Here is a 23,410-nt window from a genome sequence, read left to right as displayed (position 1 = left end):
CATCAATAACAACTACTTGTGCCAAGTTTCAAGTCGATAGCTTGTTTCGTTCGGAAGTTAGCGTGATTTCAACAGACGGACGGACGGACATGCTCAGATCGACTCAGAATTTCACCACGACCCACAATATATATACTTTATGGGGTTTTAGAGCAATATTTCGATGTGTTACAAACGGAATGACAAAGTTAATATACCCCCCATCCTATGGTGGAGGGTATAAAAATGATGATAATCTCATCGCAACTAAATTTACAAAATGTGAAGCTCTTCATTTCCACCTTATTACCTGGTTTTCATTTTTTAGTAGCATGCGATTATTTCTTTTTTCCCATCCACTTATCTTTCGTGTTAAACTTTCAGCTATCACTTGCATCTGAGGGGTTGCTGGGGTTCTCTTCACCACATTTGGTTTGACTTAATTTTAATGTAAACGAGCTTATCAGTCGTGTTTTAGCATTTCGATCGTGCGGTTGATATTCCTTATCCTCCATTAGAATCTGGAGTTTTTGTGCTAATAGTGTGAAAAAAGTGTGGAAAATATTTCAGTCAGTCTGTGTTGAAATAAAGGGCCAGCCGTTTCAATTGATGAGGCTGCTACATTTGCTTGTTTTAGAATTGAAAGCACCCCCACAGAACGAAAGCATCTACGATACGGGTAAATAGATAGGCCGACAACAGTAGTAGTAGTAAAGTGTCATTTAAAGTGTAATTTAAAAATATTAAATTTAATGAAGATCATCATTATATATATGAGCAAACGCATACATACACATATACATGTGTACATAAGTACCGCCAACGAAAGTACAAGGCTTTTGCCAGTTTATTTGATCGTGATAGTAGGCAGAAGAGCAAATAAATGTCTTGGGTCTGTTGTACCAAGCTGTGGCCTATACCAAATACCCTCCAACAATATCAATGTTAATGGTGAAATAAAAAAAAATTAAAAAAAAAAAACTAAATCAATAGTGTCTAGTGAAAAAAAAAATATAATGAATTGAGGCAAAAAAAAAAAGAAAACAAAAATGTCAAAAAGTGTTTTTCTTTTATTTATATTTTTCATAATTCCCGATTTTGCCCACTAAATAATAATTATAATTAAACAAAGAAAATAACACACATAAAAAAATCGACAAATATTAATTTCATAATACAAACAAGCGTATCTCTATGTTCTGTAAATCTGCTATTATTATTTCGTGTTTTTTTGTTTATATTCGTGATAAAGTGCTTTAATTTGTGTAGAAATCTAAATTTGAAATGCAAATACGATTTTGAAATTTCATATGACAGTGAATTTATTTCAAGCATGCTATTCACTCAACTGTGTTGCAATACTTTACGGCTTAACATGACGTTTAATTTATAAATTAAAAAATACTAAATGGACATTAATTTTAAAACAATCGAGAATAGTGTTTATTTCAACTTAGTTCAATCAAAAAGGCTACCTATTATGGATTTGAAATTAGGAAATCTTCAATAAATAACAGAAAGAATCAAAACATTCACGACCTATTGAGCATAATAATTTGTCTGTATACACTCAAAAAAAAAAAAAAGTGAACCCTATATGGTACTAAAGCCAATTTAATTCTATTGTAGTCCATGGAATTATTAAGTTTTGAAAAAGTTTCATTTCATTTCATATATTTTTATTTCATAATCGAAAAGCCAAGTACAGGCCAAATATGATTATGCATAGCTACAATTTAGAAAGACTCTATGGTATAACAAACTCAAATTCATATACAATATACTCAGACATCTATTATTACATTAAAATGCAGTAAATTATTTTTTTGTGTACGCTAGTTAAATTAACCAAAACATAGGAAAAAATTATACACAAATGACGCATAAAGATTAAATAAATTCGTGTCTCCCACCAAATAGTTCAGAACTTCTAAATATTTGTACATTTTACCAATAATGCACCCATCTTGAACTTCGTATGGCTCTATAGAAAGTTTTGCAATTTTGAATTACTATTTTTTTCTTCAAACTACGAAATTATATTTAACAAGAGAAAAAAATTAATTATGTCTAATAAATTTTTTTGAATTTATCGAAAAATATTTACCTTTTTTTGTGAATTCGGCGTGACATCTGCGTTCGTCATTTCAGTTTAGTAAAAATTTTCTAAAATGAACCAAAATTTTCTATTCTGGTGACTTAACTGTTCTTTGAGTGTACTTAAAAAACTTTCTACACAGAACAAACAAGTTAACTGTTTCATAGGAAGAATGAACTACATCGTTTCAGAATTGAACTAAATTGTACTCAAAATTTTGAGATTTTCACAAAGCGTTGTTAAAACCAAAGCGTTTCTCTCACAAAATGACACCCTTTCATAGAAGAAATGAACTAAAAGTAAAGAAAACAAGTATATAAGTTTGGCCAGGCCGAATCTTTAGTGCCCTCCACCATGGATTGCGTAGAAACTTCTATTAAAGACTGTCATCCACAATCGAATTACTTGGAGTTTGGTAACACTTGCCGAGGTATCTTATACCTTCTTAACATCGACTTCTAAATTGTATGTTAGTCCATACGGGGAATATATTTGACAAAACTAGTATATGCGGCTGTAAGATCGGCCACGCCGAATCTTATGTATCCTCCACCATTGATAGCGTAGAAACTTGTACTAAAGACTGGCATCCACAATAGAATTACTTGGGTTGCGGTAACACTTGCCGATGGCAAGGTATGTTAAAACTTCTTAACACCGCGTTCTCAATTGTAAGTTAGTCCATACGGGGTATATATTAAACAAAACAAGTATATACAGCAGTAAGTTCGGCCGGGCCAAATCTTAAATACCCACCACCATGAACCAAATATTAGGATTTCCTTTGAAATTTCAGGAGGGCTTGAGGACTTGAGGACACTTCCCGAAGATAAATTTAAAGATTTCACCTATGAGGACTATATCAGATTCTGGATTTATAAGAACCATTTTTGTTTGAGTTTTAGAGGAATCATTAACATCTCTTGTAAGTGTACAAGAAAATTATAAAATAACGTCTTGATTTGAAATTTTAAATCTGTATATTTTCACCCGAAAAATAAAATCTGGAAATTTTACATTGAGTTTCAAGCAATTTTCATGATCAGTGCGCCTTCTATACTCACAAGAAGTGAAATTGGTCTATATGGAGGCATTACCAAATGGACCGATAAAAACTTAATCCGATACACGTTTTTGTGAGCCTTAAATACGAGAATATTTACAATTTCAGGCAAATCGGATAAAAACTACGGTTTCTAGAAACCTAAGGAGTTAAATCGGGAAATCGTTCTTATGGGGGCTATACTAAAATACCGACCGATACTAACCGTTTTCGGCACACCTCTTTATGGCCCAAAAATACCTCTAAATTTCCAATTTCAGGCAAATTGTATAAAAACTACGGTCGGTTTATATGGGGGCTATACCAAAACATGGACCGACACTCACCATTTTTGGCACACCTCTTCAAGGTCCCAAAATATCTCTAGATTTTCAATTTCGCGCAAATTGGATGAAAACTACGGTTTCTATAAGCGAAAGACCCCAATTCGGGAGGTCGGTTTATATGGGGGCTATACCAAACCATGGACCGACACTCACCATTTTTGGCACACCTCTTCAAGGTCCCAAAATACCTCTAGATTTTCAATTTCGCGCAAATTGGATGAAAACTACGGTTTCTATAAGCGAAAGACCCCAAATCGGGAGGTCGGTTTATATGGGGGCTATACCAAAACATGGCCCGATATAGCCCATCTTCGAACTTGACCTGCGCGCAGACAAAAGACGATTCTGTGCCAAATTTCAGGACGATAGCTCCATTATTGAATGCTGTAGCGTGATTACAACAGACAGCCAGACAGACAGACAGACAGACAGACGGACAGACGGACATGCTTATATCGTCTTAGAATTTCTCCCTGATCAAGAATATATATACTTTATATAGTCGGAAATCGATATTTCGATGCGTTACAAACGGAATGACAAACTTATTATACCCCGTCACCATTCTATGGTGGTGGGTATAAAAAAAGGCCAATTAAATACGTTAATAATTCAGTTTGACAAAATTTTCTATAGAAATAAAATTTTGACAAAATTTTCTATAGAAATAAAATTTTGACAAAATTTTCTATAGCACTAAAATTTGACAAAATTTTCTATAGAAATAAAATGTTGACAAAATTTTCTATAGAAATAAAATTTTGACAAAATTTTCTATAGTATTAAAATTTTGACAAAATTTTCTTTAGTAATAAAATTTTGACAAATTTTTCTTTAGTAATAAAATTTTGACAAAATGTTCTATAGTAATAAAATTTCGACAAAATTTTCTATAGTAATAATTTTTATTTGTTTTTTATTGTTGGTTTGTACTTCCATCATATTTGTTGTTTTGATCTCAGCTTTAAAACCATTGCGTTGACTAAACTACAAGAGTATATATACTAGCGCAATGTACCAAATTTTACCACGTACCAAATTTCAACCGGGTCGGATGAATTTTGCTCCTGCAATAGCTGCGGAGGTCAAATCTGGGGATCGGTTTAAATGGGGGTTATATATAATTAAGACCGGTATGGACCAATTTTTACATGGTTTCTAGAGACCATATACTAACACCACGTACCAAACCGGATCGGGTGAATTTTGCTCTTCCAAGGGGCTCCGGAGGTCAAATCTGGAGATCGGTTTATATGGGGGCTACATATAATTATGGACCGATATGGACCAATTCCTGCATGGTTGTCAGAGACTATATACTAACATCACATACTAAATTTCAACCGAATCGGACGAATTTTGGTCATCCATGAGGTTTCGCAAGCCAAATCTGGGGATCGGTTAATATTGGGGCTATATATAATATGGACCAATATGGACCAATTGTTGCATATGGACCATGTAACAAATTCCAGCCGGATGGGATGAAATTGGCTTCTCTTAGAGGCTCCGAAATCTAAATGTGGGGACCGGTTTATATGGGAGCTATACGTAAAAGTGGACCGATATGGCCCATTTGCAATACCGTCCGACCTGCATCAATAGCAACCAGGGATGATAAATGATGTTGTCGAAAAAGTACTAAAAATGTGTTAAAAATGTACTTTTCAAAGTCAAAAAGTGCTAAAATTATATAATATAAAGACTACTGTAAAAGTAAACGTATATTTAAATCTAATCCGATTGGGACAATTTTTTTAGATTTTCTAAAAATTAACTTATTTTGTCAATTTATTTCTATAAAAAAATTTATCAAAATTTTATTTCCATAGAAAATGGTGTCCCATTTTTATTCTATAGAAAATTTTATCAAAATTTATTTTCTATAGGAACAATTTTATTCTTATAGAAAATTTTGTCAAAATGTTATTTCTATATAAAATTTTGTCAAAATTTTATTTCCATAGAAGATTTTTTCTTACTTTTATTTCTATTGAACATTTTGATGAAATTTTATTTCTGTAGAAAATTTTGTCAAATTTTTATTTCTATGGAAAATTTTGTCAAAGATTTATTTCCATAGAAGATTTTGTCATACTTTTATTTCTATAACATAGAAAATTTTGACGAAATTTTATTTCTACAGAAAATTTTTATTTCAATAGAATATTTATGACGAAGTATCTCTTTTCAAAATCTACCAATATCAAGAATTCTACCAATCTACAAAACAGTAAAAACTTTACCATTTTTTTAGAATTCTACCAACTGTGGCAATCGGCTCAGTTGCCGGCTCTAAGCATTATTGCTTAAGACACCATGTGTGTATTTCGTCTCCTTCTGGGCGTTTCAAATATAGGCACTATCTTATAATACTCTGTTCCTCATTGTGGCGGAAACATTTGCGTACGAATGTGATATAGACAATATTCCTCTCAAAAATGTTTAGATCCTGTAATAAAAAATAAAATATCCTCATTTTGGAATATGCTTTTGTATTTTTGTATTTCTTCAATGTCCGCTATTTATAATTTTTAGAGATGAGTTGAAACCTGAGAAACGTTCGTATTTAGGGCAGAATAACTCTATATAGAGTAATTGTGATGAAAAAGTACCAAATAGCTCGCGGTCGTGCCACGGTGCTTTTGCCCGTCGAAATGTATAAAAAAAACACAAAAGTGTCAACTTTATCAACCCTGATAGCAACTACTTGTGCCAAGTTGCAAGTCGATAGCTTGTGTCGTTCGGAAGTTACCGTGATTTCAACAGACGGACCGACGGACGGACATGCTTAGATCGACTCAGAATTTCACAACGACCCAGAATATATATACTTTATGGGTCTTAGAACAATATTTCGATGTGCTACAAACGGAATGACAAAGTTAATATATAATATGACAAAGTTAATATACCTATGATGGATGGTATAAAAATCATTGGCGCCAAATCATGACCATTTTACCGTAGTTCCTTCTTCCGTTTTTTGGGAATTGTACGAAAATTATCTTTTGCTTTGGCTATAGTCCGGTATGGTCATTGAACTTTATACCCACGTTTAGTTCATAAAATGTTTGTGACATACTTGAAAAAAGCACAATTTCATGGGGCTGTGGAAATTTTCGAAAAAAATAATACAAGTTGACCACAGACAAATAATTTTTTTGCAATAAAAATAAGTTAAATTTAGTGTTAGTTTAACTACGGATTTTCTTTCGGTGTATAGAATAGAATTTCTATTGAAAATTTTGCAATCATTTTATTCTTAGAGAAAAATGCTTCAATGTTTAACTTCTATAGTGATTTTATTCCTATAGAAAAATGCTAGAGAGAATTTTGTCAATGTTTTTTTTTTCGTTTTGTTTTATTATTGTTGGTTTATTCTTCAATCATTCTGTCGTTTGTAATTTCAGCTTTAAACAATGCATTGACTAAACTACAAGTGTAGCTTAACCAACAGAGAAGAATAATGTTTGTCAAATTTATTTGGGCAAAGCCCCATAGACTGCAAGATGGTTGGATGGACGCACGTTTCGGAATTACCACATACCTTATCAGCATCTTCTACTTGAAGCAAAACTATCAACCAATTATTAGAATAAATTCAGGCAGTTAACTAAACCCAAAGTGAACCACACTTGAACCTTCCGAAAAAAAGGTTTATGATAGCCGGCCTTTGCTGAAATAAATTTGTACAAACATATCTCTTTTCCTTTGCCACTGTCAAATCTTCGATTTTTGTTTTTCTATAGAAAATTTTGTCCCAATTTTATTTCTATAGAAAATTTTTACCTATTGATGGAGAGGAATATTTTGTTAACTCTACCAAAACATCAAGGATTCTACCAAACAGTAAAAAATCTAGCATTTTTTGTAGAATTTTAGCAAATACCCGCCCAATTATCAGGTACATTAATTTCATAACTTCCACACACGAACTCTGTTAATTTCAAGCAAATCGGATGAGGTCCCCCTTCCCGTTCAAATGTCAAGAACGTACCCAATATTTATTTGATAACCTTCGGTTTAATACCCTCCACCATAGGATGGGGGTATATTAACTTTGTCATTCCGTTTGTAACACATCGACATATTGTTCTAAGTCCCCATAAAGTATATATAGATTCTGGGTCGTGGTGAAATTCTGAGTCGATCTGAGCATGTCCGTCCGTCCGTCTGTTGAAATCACGCTAACTTCCGAACGAAACAAGCTATCGACTTGAAACTTGGCACAAGTAGTTGTTATTGATGTAGGTCGGATGGTATTGCAAATGGGTCATATCGGTCCACTTTTACGTATAGCCCCCATACAAACGGACCCCCAAATTTTGATTGCGAATGCTCTAAGAGAAGCAAATTTCATCCGATCCGGCTGAAATTTGGTACATGGTGTTAGTATATCGTCTCTAACAACCATGCAAAAATTGGTCCATATCGGTCCATAATTATAAATAGCCCCCATATAAACCGATCCCCCGATTTGGCTTGCGGAGCCTCTAAGAGAAGCAAATATCATCCGATCCGGCTGAAATTTCGTATATGGTGTTAGTATATGGTCTCTAATGACCATGCAAAATTGGTCCACATCGGTCCATAATTATATATAGCCCTCATATAAACCGATCACCAGATTTGACCTCCGGAGCCTCTTGGAAGACCAAAATTCATCTGATTCAGTTTAAATTTGGTACGTGGTGTTAATATATGGCCGCAAACACCCATGCAAAAATTGGTCGAAATCGGTCAATAATTATATATAGGCCCCATATAAACCGATCCCCAGATTTGACCTCCGTAGCTCCTTGGAAGAGCAAAATTCATTCGATTCGGTTGAAATTTGGTACGTGATGTTAGTATGTGGTATCCACCAACCATGCAGGAATTGGTTCATATCAGTCCATAATTATATATAGCCCCATATAAACCGATCCCCAGATTTGACCTCCGTTGCCTTTTGGAGAAGCAAAATTCATCCGATCTGGTTGAAATTTGGTACGTGGTGGTAGTATAGGATATTTAACAACCATGCCAAAACTGGTCCAGATCAGTCCATAATCATATATAGCCCCATATAAACCGATCCCGAGATTTGGTTTTGGAGCCTCTTGGAGGAGCAAATTTCATCCGAGTGAGTTGAAATTTGGTACATTGTGTATATGACCGTTAACAACCATGCCTAATTAGGTCCATGTCGGTCTATAGTTATATATAGCCCTCAGATAAATCGATCCCCAATCACACAAAAATTGGTCCATATCAAATTCATAATTCTATATTGCCCCCATATAAGCTACCCCCATATTTCAATTCGTAATTATTATTAGACTTACCTATACATAACTTTTTTGTCTAATGTATACAACGTATGGACTAACTCACAATTTAGAAAACGATGTTAAGAAGTTTTAAGATACCACAACCCAAGTAATTCGATTGTGGATGACAATCTTTCGTAGAAGTTTCTATGCAATCCGTGGAGGAGGGTACATAAGATTCGGCCTGGCCGAACTTACGGCCGTATATACTTGTTTTCTTTGCAGGCAGTTCAAGTTCGAAGATGGGCTATATCGGTCCAGGTTTTGATATAGCCCCCATATAAATCGATCCCCCGATTTGGGGTCTTGGGCTTCTAGGTGTGTCGAAAATGAGATGCATCGCCCCATGTTTTGGTATAGCCTCCATATAGGCCGATCTCCCAATTTTACTTCTTGGGCATTTAGAAATCGAATTTTCAATCCGATTTACCTGAAATTGTAAATCTAGAAGTATTTGGGGACCACAAAGAGGTGTGCTGAAAATGGAGCCTAGCGGTTAATGTTTTGGTATAGCTCACATATAGAACGATCTTCCGATTTTTCTTCTGGGGCGTATTTTCTATCTATTTTCCTGAAATTAGAAATCTAGTCGTATTTTAGGACCATAAATAGGTGTGTATCGGTATCACACAAATCAGTTGATTTTTAATCAAAAAAAATGTATACCCTATTAAAACTGTTATTGATACTATCATTTTCGTGATTGAAGACACGCCAATTAAAACATTGGATTGGATTAATTAATTTCGTGATTGAATCAGAATTTGTTTGTGTGTATAGACCGATTTCACTTCTTGAGAGTATAGGAGGCGCACTGATCATGAAAATTGCATGAAACGGGAAGTGAAATTTCCAGATTTTACTTCTTCTAATCAGTTGAATAATGGATTTTAGATTTTAAATCAAGGCGTTATTTCATAATTTTCTTGCACACTTACACGAAATGTTTATGATTCATCTAAAATTCGAACAAAAGTGGTTCTTATAAATCCAAAATATGACTTAATTTTCATTTTACAAGAAGTTCTTTATATGTGGTTTATCATCTTTTGGTTTACGCAGTTTTACCAATAGATTAAAATTTTCTGAATTTGTTTAAAAAACAACACCAACAAATGAAATAATAGAAATTTTGAAATAATTATTTGAAAAGTATTTCGACTTCCGGTTCCAAAAAGAAACATTTTATTTCTTTTTTGGCTACGATTTTATTACCGGTAAATTGTAGAAAAAAGTTCTTCCTTATAACATCTTTCAGTTGCAGTGAGCGTCGAATATCATATTATCGGTCTGACCTTAATTTAGCTCTATCATAACTGTTTAGTTGCATCTTTCATAATTTATTAAAGACTTTCAACAAATGACAATTGATGGATCATAATCATTGTATGGTATGGTAGTTTGCAATAATATTACATTTTAAGACGACTACATTTTTTCGATGGGAAATGAATTAAAATTTTATGCATAAAAATCTGGTCACTATTTTGTGCAAAAAATTAACAAATTATGATGATCAATATCTCAAACGCAATTCAATTTGGCTTAAATATTCTTTGTGTCATGTATCCAGAAATGAGTAACAGCTACATTATTCTGGAGACAAATATCACGTTGAAGATTTTAATTAACACTTCCGCAATATTTCTTTATGTTCTTCTTATTTATTTCAATTAATACGATCTTTATAGCCATCTCCCGGTCTTGCTATTGAAGTTCATATGCGATTTTTGCTTTGAGATTTAATTTAATTTTCTCGTCCAAAGAGTTTATGTTTTTCCTACTTAAATAAAAAATCACTTTGATGACATATATGATATTTAATTTTCAAAGATGTGACGTGGAATCTGTCTCACTCAACATTGTGGATTTCTGAAAGAGACTAAGACGGTTTAGAATGTTGCTTTGCGCTCTTATATGGGTGTACATATTTCATTAGAGGCTTTAAGCTAATCGGTCGGCTGTTTGAAATTCAATTGGAAAAGGCACTTGCTAAACAATGCTTTCTATTATTTACAGAAGAGACAAAGTATATTAAATATTGGTATTGACTTGATATGCATGATAGTGTAATTTTAGAATATTTAAACCCAACGCGGATATAACAAAAATAAAGGGTGATACGGTCAAAATTTGGTCAAGGGAAAACACGTGTGAATCGGTAAAATCGTTTATTTAAAAAATGAAATTAAATTTCTTTTTCAAGTTCAATTAGTATAAAATTCAGGAAAAATATTCAGTTAGGCTTTCGCTTTTCCAAATCCGAATTGCCGAGCCTCACGCTTGACACCTGCCATCAGATTTTGTACAACCACCTTGTCCACCTTCTTCACCGCAGAAAGCCAGTTTGCCTTGAACTGCTGATCGTCCTTAGCAGTTTTTTTGGTCTTCTTTAGGTTCCGCTTAACAATAGCCCAGCATTTCTCAATTGGGCGGAACTCTGGCGTGTTGGGAGGGTTCTTGTCCTTGGGAACCACCTGCACGTTGTTGGCGGCGTACCACTCCATGGCCTTTTTACCGTAATGGCAAGATGCCAAATCCGGCCAAAACAGTACGGAACAACCGTGTTTCTTCAGGAAAGGCAGCAGACGTTTATTCAAACACTCTTTCACATAAATTTCTTGGTTGACAGTTCCGGAAGCTATGAAAATGCTGCTTTTCAAGCCACAGGTACAGATGGTTGCCAAACCAGATATTTCTTTGCGAACTTTGACAGTTTTATGTGCTTGAAAATATCTGCTACTTTCCCCTTCCTTTTGCCGTATAAAATTTCTGTCCCGGAAGCTGCTTGTAGTCGGCTTTGACGTAGGTTTCGTCGTCCATTACCACGCAGTCAAACTTCGTCAGCATCGTCGTGTACAGCCTCCGGGATCGCGCTTTGGCCGTCGTATTTTGTTTATCATCGCGATTTGGAGGCACTACCTTCTTGTAAGTCGATAGTCCGGCTCGTTTTTTGGCTCGATGCACGGTTACGATAGACGATACACCCAGCTTATTTGCGACATCTCGGAGAGAGAGGTTAGGGTTTCGCTTGAAACTACTGGCAACTCTCTTTGTCGTCTCAGCGGCTTCCGGTTTTCGATTTCCCCCCGATCCAGACTTCCTGGTTGTCGACAAACGTTCCCCAAACACTTTAATTACATTTGTAACGGTTAATTTGGCAACTTTTAGCGATTTTGCCAGCTTTGCGTGCGAGTAGATCGGATTTTCGCGATGCGCGAGCAAAATTTTGATACGCTGCTCTTCTTGCTTGGACGGCATTTTGACAACTGAAGAGTGAATTCCAAAATCAAAATAGGAGCAACATTCTACACACAAACGCACACCTTCAAAATGAGGGGTGTTCAGGTTTTTTTAATGCAAAATTGAAAGAAATACGTCAAGTTTATATTGACCAAATTTTGACCGTATCACCCTTTAAATAAAATTTTGGTTAATAAATTCAAGACAATTTATTAGACGTAATTATTTTTATACCCTCCACCATAGGATGGGGGTATATTAACTTTGTCATTCCGTTTGTAACACATCGGAATATTAAGACCCCATAAAGCATATAGTTTCTGGGTCGTGCTGAAATTCTGAGTCGATCTAAGCATGTCCGTCCGTACGTCTGATGAAATCGCGCAAACTTCCGAACGACACAAGCTATCGACTTGAAACTTGGCACAAGTAGTTGTTATTGGTGTAGGTCAGATGTTATTGCAAATCGGCCACAATGGGTTCACTTTTACGTATAGCCCACATATCAACGGACCCCCAGATTTGGCTTGCGGAGCCTCAAAGAGAAGCAAATTTCATCCGATCTGGCTTAAATTTGGTACATGGTGTTAGTATATGGTCTCTAACAACCATGGAAAAATTGGTCCACATAGGTCCATAATTATATAGTCCCCATATAAACCGATCCCCATATTTGGCTTGCGGAGCCTCTAAGAGAAGCAAATTTCGTCCGATCCGGCTGAAATTTTGTACATGGTGTTAGTATATGGTCTCTAACAACCGTGCAAAAATTGGTCCACAACGGTCTATAATTCTATATAGCCCCATTATAAACCGATCCCCATATTTGGTGTTGGTATATAGTCTCTAACAACCGTGCAAAAATTGATCCATATCGGTCCATAATTATATATAGCCCCCATATAAACTGATCCCAAGATTTGGCTTGCGGAGCCTCTAAGAGAAGCAAATTTTATCCAATCCGGTTTAAATTTGGTACGTGGGGTTAGTATATGGTCTCTAACAACCGTGTAAAAATTGGTCCATATCGGTTCATAATTGTATATAGCCCCCTGTACAACGACTCCTAATTGTACATTAAAGACACAGGCGAAGGAAGAAAAGAAAACGATGTGTTCGCCACGATGGCTTAATGGAAACTCAATTTTTTGTACAATTTACAATGACTTATATACTAGAAAGTAAAATACTTCTTATTCTAATTATAGCTAAGTGTTTGCTGTTATCTCTTCGTGTGGAAAATCCTTCATTATTACTATACGCATGTGTAGCATACTCATCTGTGTGTTATCAGCCCTAATGGTTCTAGTATATTTAGATAGACCGCTGAAAACACTTCTGTCTACAGACAAGAACACATGCGCATTTTTTCACCTAGTTAACAGCCAACAATGTTTGTGTAAAGCAAACTATGCTGGTGGCAATTTGGAAATATAAAAGACCACTGTACAGATCTTTACACCCACATATAAACCTATCCCCTGATTTGACCTCCGGAGCCTCTTGAAGGAGCACAATTCATCCGATCCGGTTGAAATTTGGTACATTTCGCTAGTATATGGCCGATAACAACCATGCCAAAATTGGTCCGTATCGACCTATATTATATATAGCCCCCAAACAAACTAATCTCCAATCATAGAAAAATTACGATTGCCACTCGAACCAAAAATAATCTACCAAAATATTATTGTCATAGCAAATTTTGTCAACATTTTATTTCTATAGAAAATTTTGTCAACATTTTATTTCGTTAGGAAATTTAAATCAAAATATAATTCCTATACACAATTTAGTAAAAAATTTATGTCTACAGAAAATTGTGTCAAAATTTTATTTCTGTAAAAAATTTTGTCAAAATTTTATTTCTGTAGAAAATTTTGTCAAAATGTTATTTCTATAGAAAAGAAAATTTATGAAGCATTTCGTAGTTGGAAAATATTCCATTTTGCAAAATATTCCAAAACATCAAGAATTCTACCAATCTACCAAACACTAAAAAATCTGCCATTTTTGGTAGACTCGTGTTCATAATTGTATATAGGCCCCATAAAAAGCGACCCCCATATTTCCATTCTGGCTCTTTAATTATTGCTCAAAAGTTCATATCGGTTCGTAATTATTTCTGCCCTATATATACCGGTCAAGAACTGAATATATACGTATTTAATCGACCTTTCTTTCGTCTACTATATATCCCGCATGGACTACAATACAATTTAGAAGATGATGTTAAGAAGTTTTATGATGTCTTGCTATCGGCTGCCACTCAAGTAATTCAATTGTGGGTAACCATCTCTACGCAATCCATGGTGGAGGGTACATAAGATTACGGCCGTATATACTGTTTTTCAACTTAAACAAAAATATATTCATATAATGTCATGTGTAGAAAATTTTATTTATGCATAGGTAAAATATACAATACAATACATACAATATTTTTTATAATATTAAATTGAGCCGACGGGCTTTTTGGGCAGCAAATAAATCAATTACTTCTTCAGTCGGCACATTTATTCGGCGATGAACCGACATTAATGCCAATCCATTGAGTCTACTCTCGCTAGTCGAATTTCTAAGATACGTCTTTAATCTCTTCATTGTTGAAAATGAAAGTTCGGATGAGTACGTAGTAACTGCAGGGATGGAAAATGCAGTACTATAGTACTTTTTTCAATACTTTTTCACCCCGGTCAGTACCGTAGTACCCCCGCGAATGATTTAGTACCTTTTGTGTAGACATTTTTGAGTCGATATCAGATTTATGGTACAATAGCTTTGACAAAATATTTTAATATTTTGAGAAAGTCTTTATCAACCTTATTTGCTAATAGTCTTTTACAAATATGGCAAAACAAACATGTTCATGTGGGAAGAAAATCTCGATTTTGTAAAAGACATAGTCAAAAACCGGATTTTATTGAACTTCAAGAATGTTTTAGTCGAAAAAAGAATGTGATTCTATATTATCGATTTTTTATTTCGGTAGAAAATGTTGTCAAAATTTTATTTCTATATAGAATTTTTGCAAAATTTTATTTTTATAGAAAATTTTGTCAAAAATTTATTTCAATTGAAAATTTTGTACAAATTTTATTTCTATAGGAAATTTTTGCAAAATTTTATTTATATAGAAAATTTTTGCAAAATTTTATTTTCTTTAAAATTTAGTCTCTTGACAATAATTTTCCAGTGAAATTTTTGTTGAAATTTAGTAAAAAGTACCTTTCCGCTCAAAAAATACCTTTTTTGTACTTTCTTAAAAATTGTATTTTCCATACCTGAGTAACTGGCAGTGACCAAAATTTTTAAAAGAATATGCACGTTTGGAAATATCTCTTTATTGCACTCTCCAAGTGCTTCCATCGCTGAATTAGGCAGGTTTTTTTCACATGTGTGTTTGTATTGAATCATGTGTAAGTTGATTGAACTTTATACCCACGTTTAGTTCACAAAATGTTTGAGACATACTTCCCTTAAGGATTTTGGTATTGTTTCCGAGCCAAAGATGCGGCTTCTTTAAAATAAAGACATTTTTACGGACCTCCCTGTCTTTAAATCTAGGATCAATAATATTAAAATTGGATACAGATCTCATTCATCGAGTTTTTATTTCCTTTTTGAGATATATTAATAAAGGTATTTATGTACAAACAAATTCCAATTTCAAAATCCAAATTATGCCAAGTACTTCAAAGTAAACACAGTTTTCTTAATGCTAAAAAAAACTTTCAACCAAAGATGCAAATCCTTAAAATAAGTCTTAGCCTATACTTGAAGCGTTTTTATCTTAAATTTAAAAATTCTTTGTTTTAAGGAAAATTTGCCTTATTCCAAAGATCTACAACTTCACCAGAGAGACCCAAATTTCAAGATTTGTGTCCTAAGTTTAATGAAAATAATTTTTGAAGCAAGGATTAAAAACTTTTTTTTAATTAAAATATCATTGTTTTAAAGAATTTTGTCCTTAGCATTGTGTAAATTTTGAGTCCTAAAATTTAAGTTGCATAATCTTCCATATTAGGTCAATATATTTTTCAGTGTAGATAGCCAGAAGTGAAATATGGGGGTCGCTTATATGGGGGCTATATATAATTATGAACTTAGGTTAGGTTAGGTTATGTGGCAGCCCGATGTATCAAGTTCACTTAGACTATTCAGTCCATTGTGATACCACAGTGGTGAACTTCTCTCTTATCACTGAGTGCTGCCCGATTCCATGTTAAGCTCAATGACAAGGGACCTCCTTTTTATAGCCGAGTCCGAACGGCGTTCCACATTCCAGTGAAACCACTTAGAGAAGCTTTGAAACCCTCAGAAATGTCACCAGCATTACTGAGGTGGGATAATCCACCGCTGAAAAACTTTTTGGTGTTCGGTCGTAGCAGGATCCGAACCCACGACCTTGTGTATGCAAGGCGGGCATGCTAACCATTGCACCACGGTGGCTCCCTAATAATAATTATGAACTTGATATGGACCAATTTTTGTGAGATTGGGGATCGATTTATCTGAGGGCTATATATAACTATAGACCGATATGGACCTAGTTAGGCATGGTTGTTAACGGCCATATACTAGTACAATGTACCAAATTTCAACTGACTCGGATGAAATTTGCTCCTCCAAGAGGCTCCGCCAGCCAAATCTGGGAATCGGTTCAAATGGGGGCTATATATAATTATGAACCGATGTGGACCAATTTTTCCTTGGTTGTTAGATACCATATACTAACACCATGTACCGAATTTCAACCGGATCGGATGAAATTTTCTTCTCTTAGAGGCCAAGCCAAATCTGGGGATCGGTTTATATGGGGGCTATATATAATTATAGACCGATGTAGACCAATTTTTGCATGGTTGTTAGAGATCATATGCTGACACCATGTACCAAATTTCAGCCGGATCGGATGAAATTTGCTTCTCTTAGAGGCTCCCCAAGCCAAATCGGGGGATCGGTTTATATGGGGGCTATATATAATTATGGACCGATGTGGACCAATTTTTGCATGGTTGTTAGAGACCATATACTAACACCATGTACCAAATTTCAGCCGTATCGGATGAAATTTGCTTCTCTTAGAGGCTCCTCAAGCCAAATTTTGGGGTCCGGTTATATGGGGGCTATACGTAAAAGTGGACCGATATGGCCCATTGGCAATACCATCCGACCTACAGTAATAACAACTACTTGTGCCAAGTTTCAAGTCGATAGCTTGTTTCGTTCGGAAGTTACGTGATTTCAACAGACGGACGTACGGACATGCTCAGATCGACTCAGAATTTCACCACGACCCAGACCCACTTTATATGGTCTTAGAGCAATATTTCGATGTGTTACAAATGGAATGACAAAGTTAATATACCCCCATCCTATGGTGGAGGGTATAAAAATCATTGGGCAGTAGAAATTTTCGAAATTAATGGAAAGAAATGTTTTCTTCCAGGAGGATCCTTAAGACAAGTTTCAAGTCGATAGCTTGTTTCGTTCGAAAGTTAGGGTGATTTCCACAGACTTTTTGCCAAGTGAAATATAAGGGCATTCTTCGATGTAAATTTAACCCTTAATTTGGGAAAATCTTTCAATTATTTTGCTGTATCAATTCACAGTGTTGTATGTTTTTGATTTGGTTTGACCTTTCGATCAGTATATAATTATTCTTTAATATTATCAAATAGCTATGGGTTTGGCATACATCAAATATATTTTATTATACTACAAGATCATATTTCAAATGGCCAAAGAAAAATAAAACGATTAATTCCCATGTATGTATGACCAGGATGATTTACAACCTCTTGGCTATCTAAACTGATTTTATTGAAAAAAAGTTATAAAATAAAATATGGTCAGAGAATCTCCCATAAAGTTCTCTTTATTGTTGTAACATGAATTGGAAATAGTATAGGAAGAAATAAATTATTGGTGCGAAATTAAAAAAGATTTGCTGGTACTTGGGCGATAGAAACTTAATTGTCAAATTGTGGGGCCTACTATGTACAAACTTTAGAATAATTTGGCGCTTTAACCGTAATTTTATTAATTCATACTGATGTTTATCTTTACTGTCAATGAATGACCTTGACAATCAAATGAAAATTACTATAGGTTTTGATCTATATGGAGACTACATCATAGGCTGTCCATTACATCTCTTTTAAAGAGAACATGTTCTCTTTTTTATTCGTATCTTTTTGTTCACTCTCTTTTTTTGGTGCCGTATTTTTATGTCTAACAGTGCTCTTTATGTACTCTATTTCAAAAAAATCCTAGATTGATGGAATTTTATTTATTTAGTAGGAATTCGCCACAATTGTTCGCCACTAATTGTTTACTGGGTTAAATCTATTGACAAATTAAAGGCCGGAACACAATTGCGATCATTAGAAACTATTATTATTTTAATTTTAACATCAATAAAATTATTAATTATTTAATAAAGAATTTTTTTATTGTAAACTCTTTTTTAGTTAAAATGTCCTCTTTTTTTAAAGCGAAAGTTCTCTTTTGAAAATTATCCATATGGAAACCCTACTACATCATATATTAATAAACCAAAAAAAAAAATTCTAATCAGACTTCAACTCATTTTTTATACCATCCACCATAGGATGGAAGGTATATACACCCTCAAAAAAAATCGCTTCTTTAACATATGTTCCAAACATATTTTGCAGGAAGCACATATATTATTGCATACTGCCGAAACATTAATATGTTTGTTTTATGTGAACATATTATATGTTTGGAAGCATTTTGAGCCAAAAATATTATATGCTTGGAAGAATTTTTCCCAAACACGATTGTGCTCATTCCCTAACATACTCGTAATTTTCACTTCCACGAAATTTTTTAGTTATTGGCACCTTTCTCTGTAATACAAATAATGTTGAAGAAATTATTCACTTTTATAAATTTTTTAAATTTTACCTTTCGCCTGCACGGAGAATCGAACCGAGGACCATACAGTTTGTAAGCCAACACACTATCCACTGGGCTACGTAGCTGTTATAGTCACCAGTAGGTAATTATCGTTTTAAGTTACATTTATATAGCATAGTTTGCAGCGCCCACGAGCCCATGCAAACATAACATTATTTAACAGAAACATACATTTGTTTGCCACGTGGAGCAGTGGTTAGCATGTCTGCCTTGCATGCAAAGGGTCGTGGGTTCAATCCCTGCTCCGACCGAACATTTTTTTTTGTTTTTTTTTTTTTTTTTAATTTACACATTTATATTTATACTATATTAATTTTTTTAAATGAAACATCGAAATGTGCGTTATTAAAGATTTATAGTCAGTAACAGTGCTTGATATAAACGAAATTGAATGATTTTTGGATAAAATATTATTTTTTATTGCAAAAATAACAATCTTGTAATAAAAAACTGTTTTTGTACAAAACTTTAAAATTTGGAAGGAATTCAAAAACTAACAAAAGAAGAACGTGGAGTCGAGTATAAACATACATACATAATTTTATAATATAAACATAAATTTATTTAGGAGTGAACAGTTTTTTACTAGCATTTAACCCCATCGCTCTAAAATTCCTTTTATTTTTCTTTAATAATTCATTTTAAAGAAAATAAACTTTTTAAATTGTTTTAGCTGTAAAAGTCGAACTTAATGCCCGCTTTTATATTTGATGGTGTCCGTCAACTCCTCGTGGACTACTTTTTAATAAAGAGAAACTAAACTTTGTTTTTTTACATTTTACTGTGTAATTTTTCACTATTTCCTCCTTATTTCATTTTACCGTCCCAACTCTAAAAAGAGTATAGTGCCCTTTCGTTTGTTTTATGAAGACCCCTGATTTCTTTTAACGAACCAAGAAAAAAATAATGCCAAAATGATAAACAAAACACATGTCCACACATACATAAAATGCTGCTCTCAAGGCGAAAACATAAGCTGTTTGTTTTTCAAATGTCTATTCTCTTGGTTCAGAATGTATACTCTCTTTATTCAAATTAAATAATATTTAGACTTAAACATATCAAATTTTTGGCCTTATCATAAAACAGTTTTCCGAAACAACATACAAGCGGTTTCACAGAAATTGTTCTCTTTTGACTCTTTTGCTGTGTTATATTGAAATCTTTAGTCAACTCTCCCGGTTTCCATCTCTATTTCTCTCTATACTCTCTCTGTCGCTTTGAATAAAATATCACAACATATGTATGTTTAGTTGAAATTTGTAAATTTATATATGTTTGTATTCACACATATGCTTTTTATGAAACATTCATGCCCCAAACATAATATATTCTAACATATTAACATAGATGTCCCAAACATTTAGTGTTAGTTTAGGAAAATTACATGTTCGCACTTAAATATATTGTGGTTTAAAATCGTGCCCGAAACACATTTTGTTTATATCGGAACATATGAAAAACATATTTTTCTAACAGTGTATATATATAATCACGTCGTCATTCCGTGTGTAACACATCGAAATGTTGTTCTCAGACCGCATAAGATATATTATGTTGAAATACAGTGCCACACATAAGTAACATAGTGTTCGGGGTATCTGCGAAAAAAAATGTGCCTACTAGAAATATTGATTTCAAGCCCCATAAAATATATACCGATCGACTCAGAACCACCTCCTGAGTTGGTTTAACAGTTCTCCGATTGAAATCGAAACTCAATTTATATCCGATGTGATGTCAGTACCTGTTCTGTTCTGGAATTACGATGTAAATGTTGATCCATATAGACCCTTAATATAAACCCCCATATAATCCGATACTCAGATTTGACTTATGGAGCATCTTGCTATGGAGCAAGGTTAGGTTAGGTTAGTGGTAGTCCGACGTTTCAGACTCAATTGCGATACCACAGTGATGAACTTCTCTCTTATCACTGATTGCTGCCGACTCAATGACTGGGGATCTCCTTTGTATAGTAGATTCCAAACGGCATTCCACATTGCGGTGAAACTGCAAAATTTCCGTAGTTAAACTAACGGTAAATTTAACTTATTTTTATTGGAAAAAAATTATTTGCTTGTAGTTAAATTTTATTATTTCTATCGAAATTTTCCACAGCTTAATGAAATCTTACTTTTTATACCCTTCACCACTACTGTGGTACAGGGTATAATAAGTTTGTGCATTTGCATTGTAACGCCAAGAAGGAAAAGTCTGAGACCCATCGTTTAGTATACCGATCGTCTTAGAATTAAATTCTGAGTCGATTTAGCGATGTCCGTCCGTCTGTCTGTCTGTCTGTCTGTCCGTCTGTCTGTCTGTTGATGTATTTTTGTGTGCAAAGTACAGCTCGCAGTTTTAGTCCGATTATCCTAAAATTTGGTATAGGGTCCTGTTTCGGCTCAAAGACGATCCCTATTGATTTTGGAAAAAATCGGTTCAGATTTAGATATAGCTGCCATATATATTTTTCACCGATCTGGTCATAATTGACGTGTATATCAACCGATCTTCCTCAAATTCCGTACATCTGAATATTTTATGAGTCTCGAAAAACTTGCAAAATATCAGCCAAATCGGTTCAGATTTAGATATAGCTCCCATATATAGCTTTCGCCCGATTTACACTCATATGACCACAGAGGCCAATTTTTTGCTCCGATTTAGTTGAAACTTTGCACAGGGAGTAGAATTAGCATTGTAGCTATGCGTGCCAAATTTGGTTGAAATCGGTTCAGATTTAGATATATCTCCCATATATAGCTTTCGCCCGATTTACACTCATATGACCGTAGAGGCCAATTTTTAACTCCGATTTAGTTGCAATTTTACACAGGGAGTAGAATTAGCATTGTAGCTATGCGTGCCAAATTTGGTTGAAATCGGTTCAGATTTAGATATAGCTCCCATATATATGTTTTTCTAATTTCGACAAAAATGGTCAAAATACCAACATTTTCCTTGTAAAATCGCCACGGCTTAGTCGAAAAGTTGTAAAAATGACTCTAATTTTCCTAAACTTCTAATGCATATATATATATCGAGCGATAAATCATAAATAAACTTTTGCGAAGTTGTCTTAAAATTGCTCCAATTTAAATGTTTCCCATATTTATACCCTTCACCACTACTGTGGTACAGGGTATAATAAGTTTGTGCATTTGTATGTAACGCCAAGAAGGAAAAGTCTGAGACCCATCGTTTAGTATACCGATCGTCTTAGAATTAAATTCTGAGTCAATTTAGCGATGTCCGTCTGTCTGACGGACAGACAGTCTGTCTGTATGTTGATGTATTTTTGTGTGCAAAGTACAGCTCGCAGTTTTAGTCCCATTGTCCTAAAATTTAGTATAGGGTCCTGTTTCGGTTCAAAGACGATCCCTATTGATTTTGGAAAAAATCGGTTCAGAGTTAGATATAGCTGCCATATATATTTTTCACCGATCTGGTCATAATTGGCGTGTATATCAACCGATCTTCCTCAAATTCCGTACATCTGAATATTTTATGAGTCTCGAAAAACTTGCAAAATATCAGCCAAATCGGTTCAGATTTAGATATAGCTCCCATATATAGCTTTCGCCCGATTTACACTCATTTGCCCACAGAGGCCAATTTTTTGCTCCGATTCAGTCGAAATTTTGCACAGGGAGTAGAATTAGCATTGTAGCTATGCGTGTCAAATTTGGTTGAAATCGGTTAAGATTTAGATATAGCTCCCATATATAGCTTTCGCCCGATTTACACTCAAATGACCACAGAGGCCAATTTTTTGCTCCGATTTACTTGAAATTTTGCACAGGGAGTATAATTAGCATTGTAGCTATGCGTGCCAAATTTGGTTGAAATCGGTTCAGATTTAGATATAGCTCCCATATATAGCTTTCGCCCGATTTACACTCATATGACCACAGAGGCCAATTTTTTGCTCCGATTTAGTTGAAACTTTCACAAGGAGTAGAACTAGCATTGTAGCTATGCGTGCCAAATTCGGTTGAAATCGGTTCAGATTTAGATATATCTCCCATATATAGCTTTCGCCCGATTTACACTCATATGACCGTAGAGGCCAATTTTTAACTCCGATTTAGTTGAAATTTTACACAGGGAGTAGAATTAGCATTGTAGCTATGCGTGCCAAATTTGGTTGAAATCGGTTCATATTTAGATATAGCTCCCATATATATGTTTTTCTGATTTCGACAAAAATGGTCAAAATACCAACATTTTCCTTGTAAAATCGCCACTGCTTAGTCGAAAAGTTGTAAAAATTACTCTAATTTTCCTAAACTTCTAATGCATATATATCGAGCGATAAATCATAAATAAACTTTTGCGAAGTTTTCTTAAAATTGCTCCAGATTTAAATGTTTCCCATACTTTTTTTACTAACATTGTGTTCCACCCTAGTGCATTAGCCGACTTAAATTTTGAG

The 23,410-nt window shown here is 34.3% G+C and overlaps 1 protein-coding gene across 8 annotated transcripts in view; it reads left to right on the top strand.

Annotated features, from left to right (window-relative positions):
- The first annotated feature begins 447 nt into the window (after positions 1-447).
- axo (axotactin) overlaps positions 448-23,410 on the top strand; it is a 396,767-nt gene continuing 373,804 nt past the window's right edge. For all 8 annotated transcript variants that reach the window (XM_075304128.1, XM_075304125.1, XM_075304124.1 and 5 more), the window contains exon 1: positions 448-658. The gene's annotated coding sequence lies outside the window, so the exon portion shown is untranslated. The remainder of the gene's footprint in view (positions 659-23,410) is intronic.

This window comes from Haematobia irritans, chromosome 4 (assembly GCF_050003625.1).
Source record: "Haematobia irritans isolate KBUSLIRL chromosome 4, ASM5000362v1, whole genome shotgun sequence".
Lineage (NCBI taxonomy): Eukaryota > Metazoa > Arthropoda > Insecta > Diptera > Muscidae > Haematobia > Haematobia irritans.
This window is presented reverse-complemented; position numbering and strand designations above follow the sequence as displayed.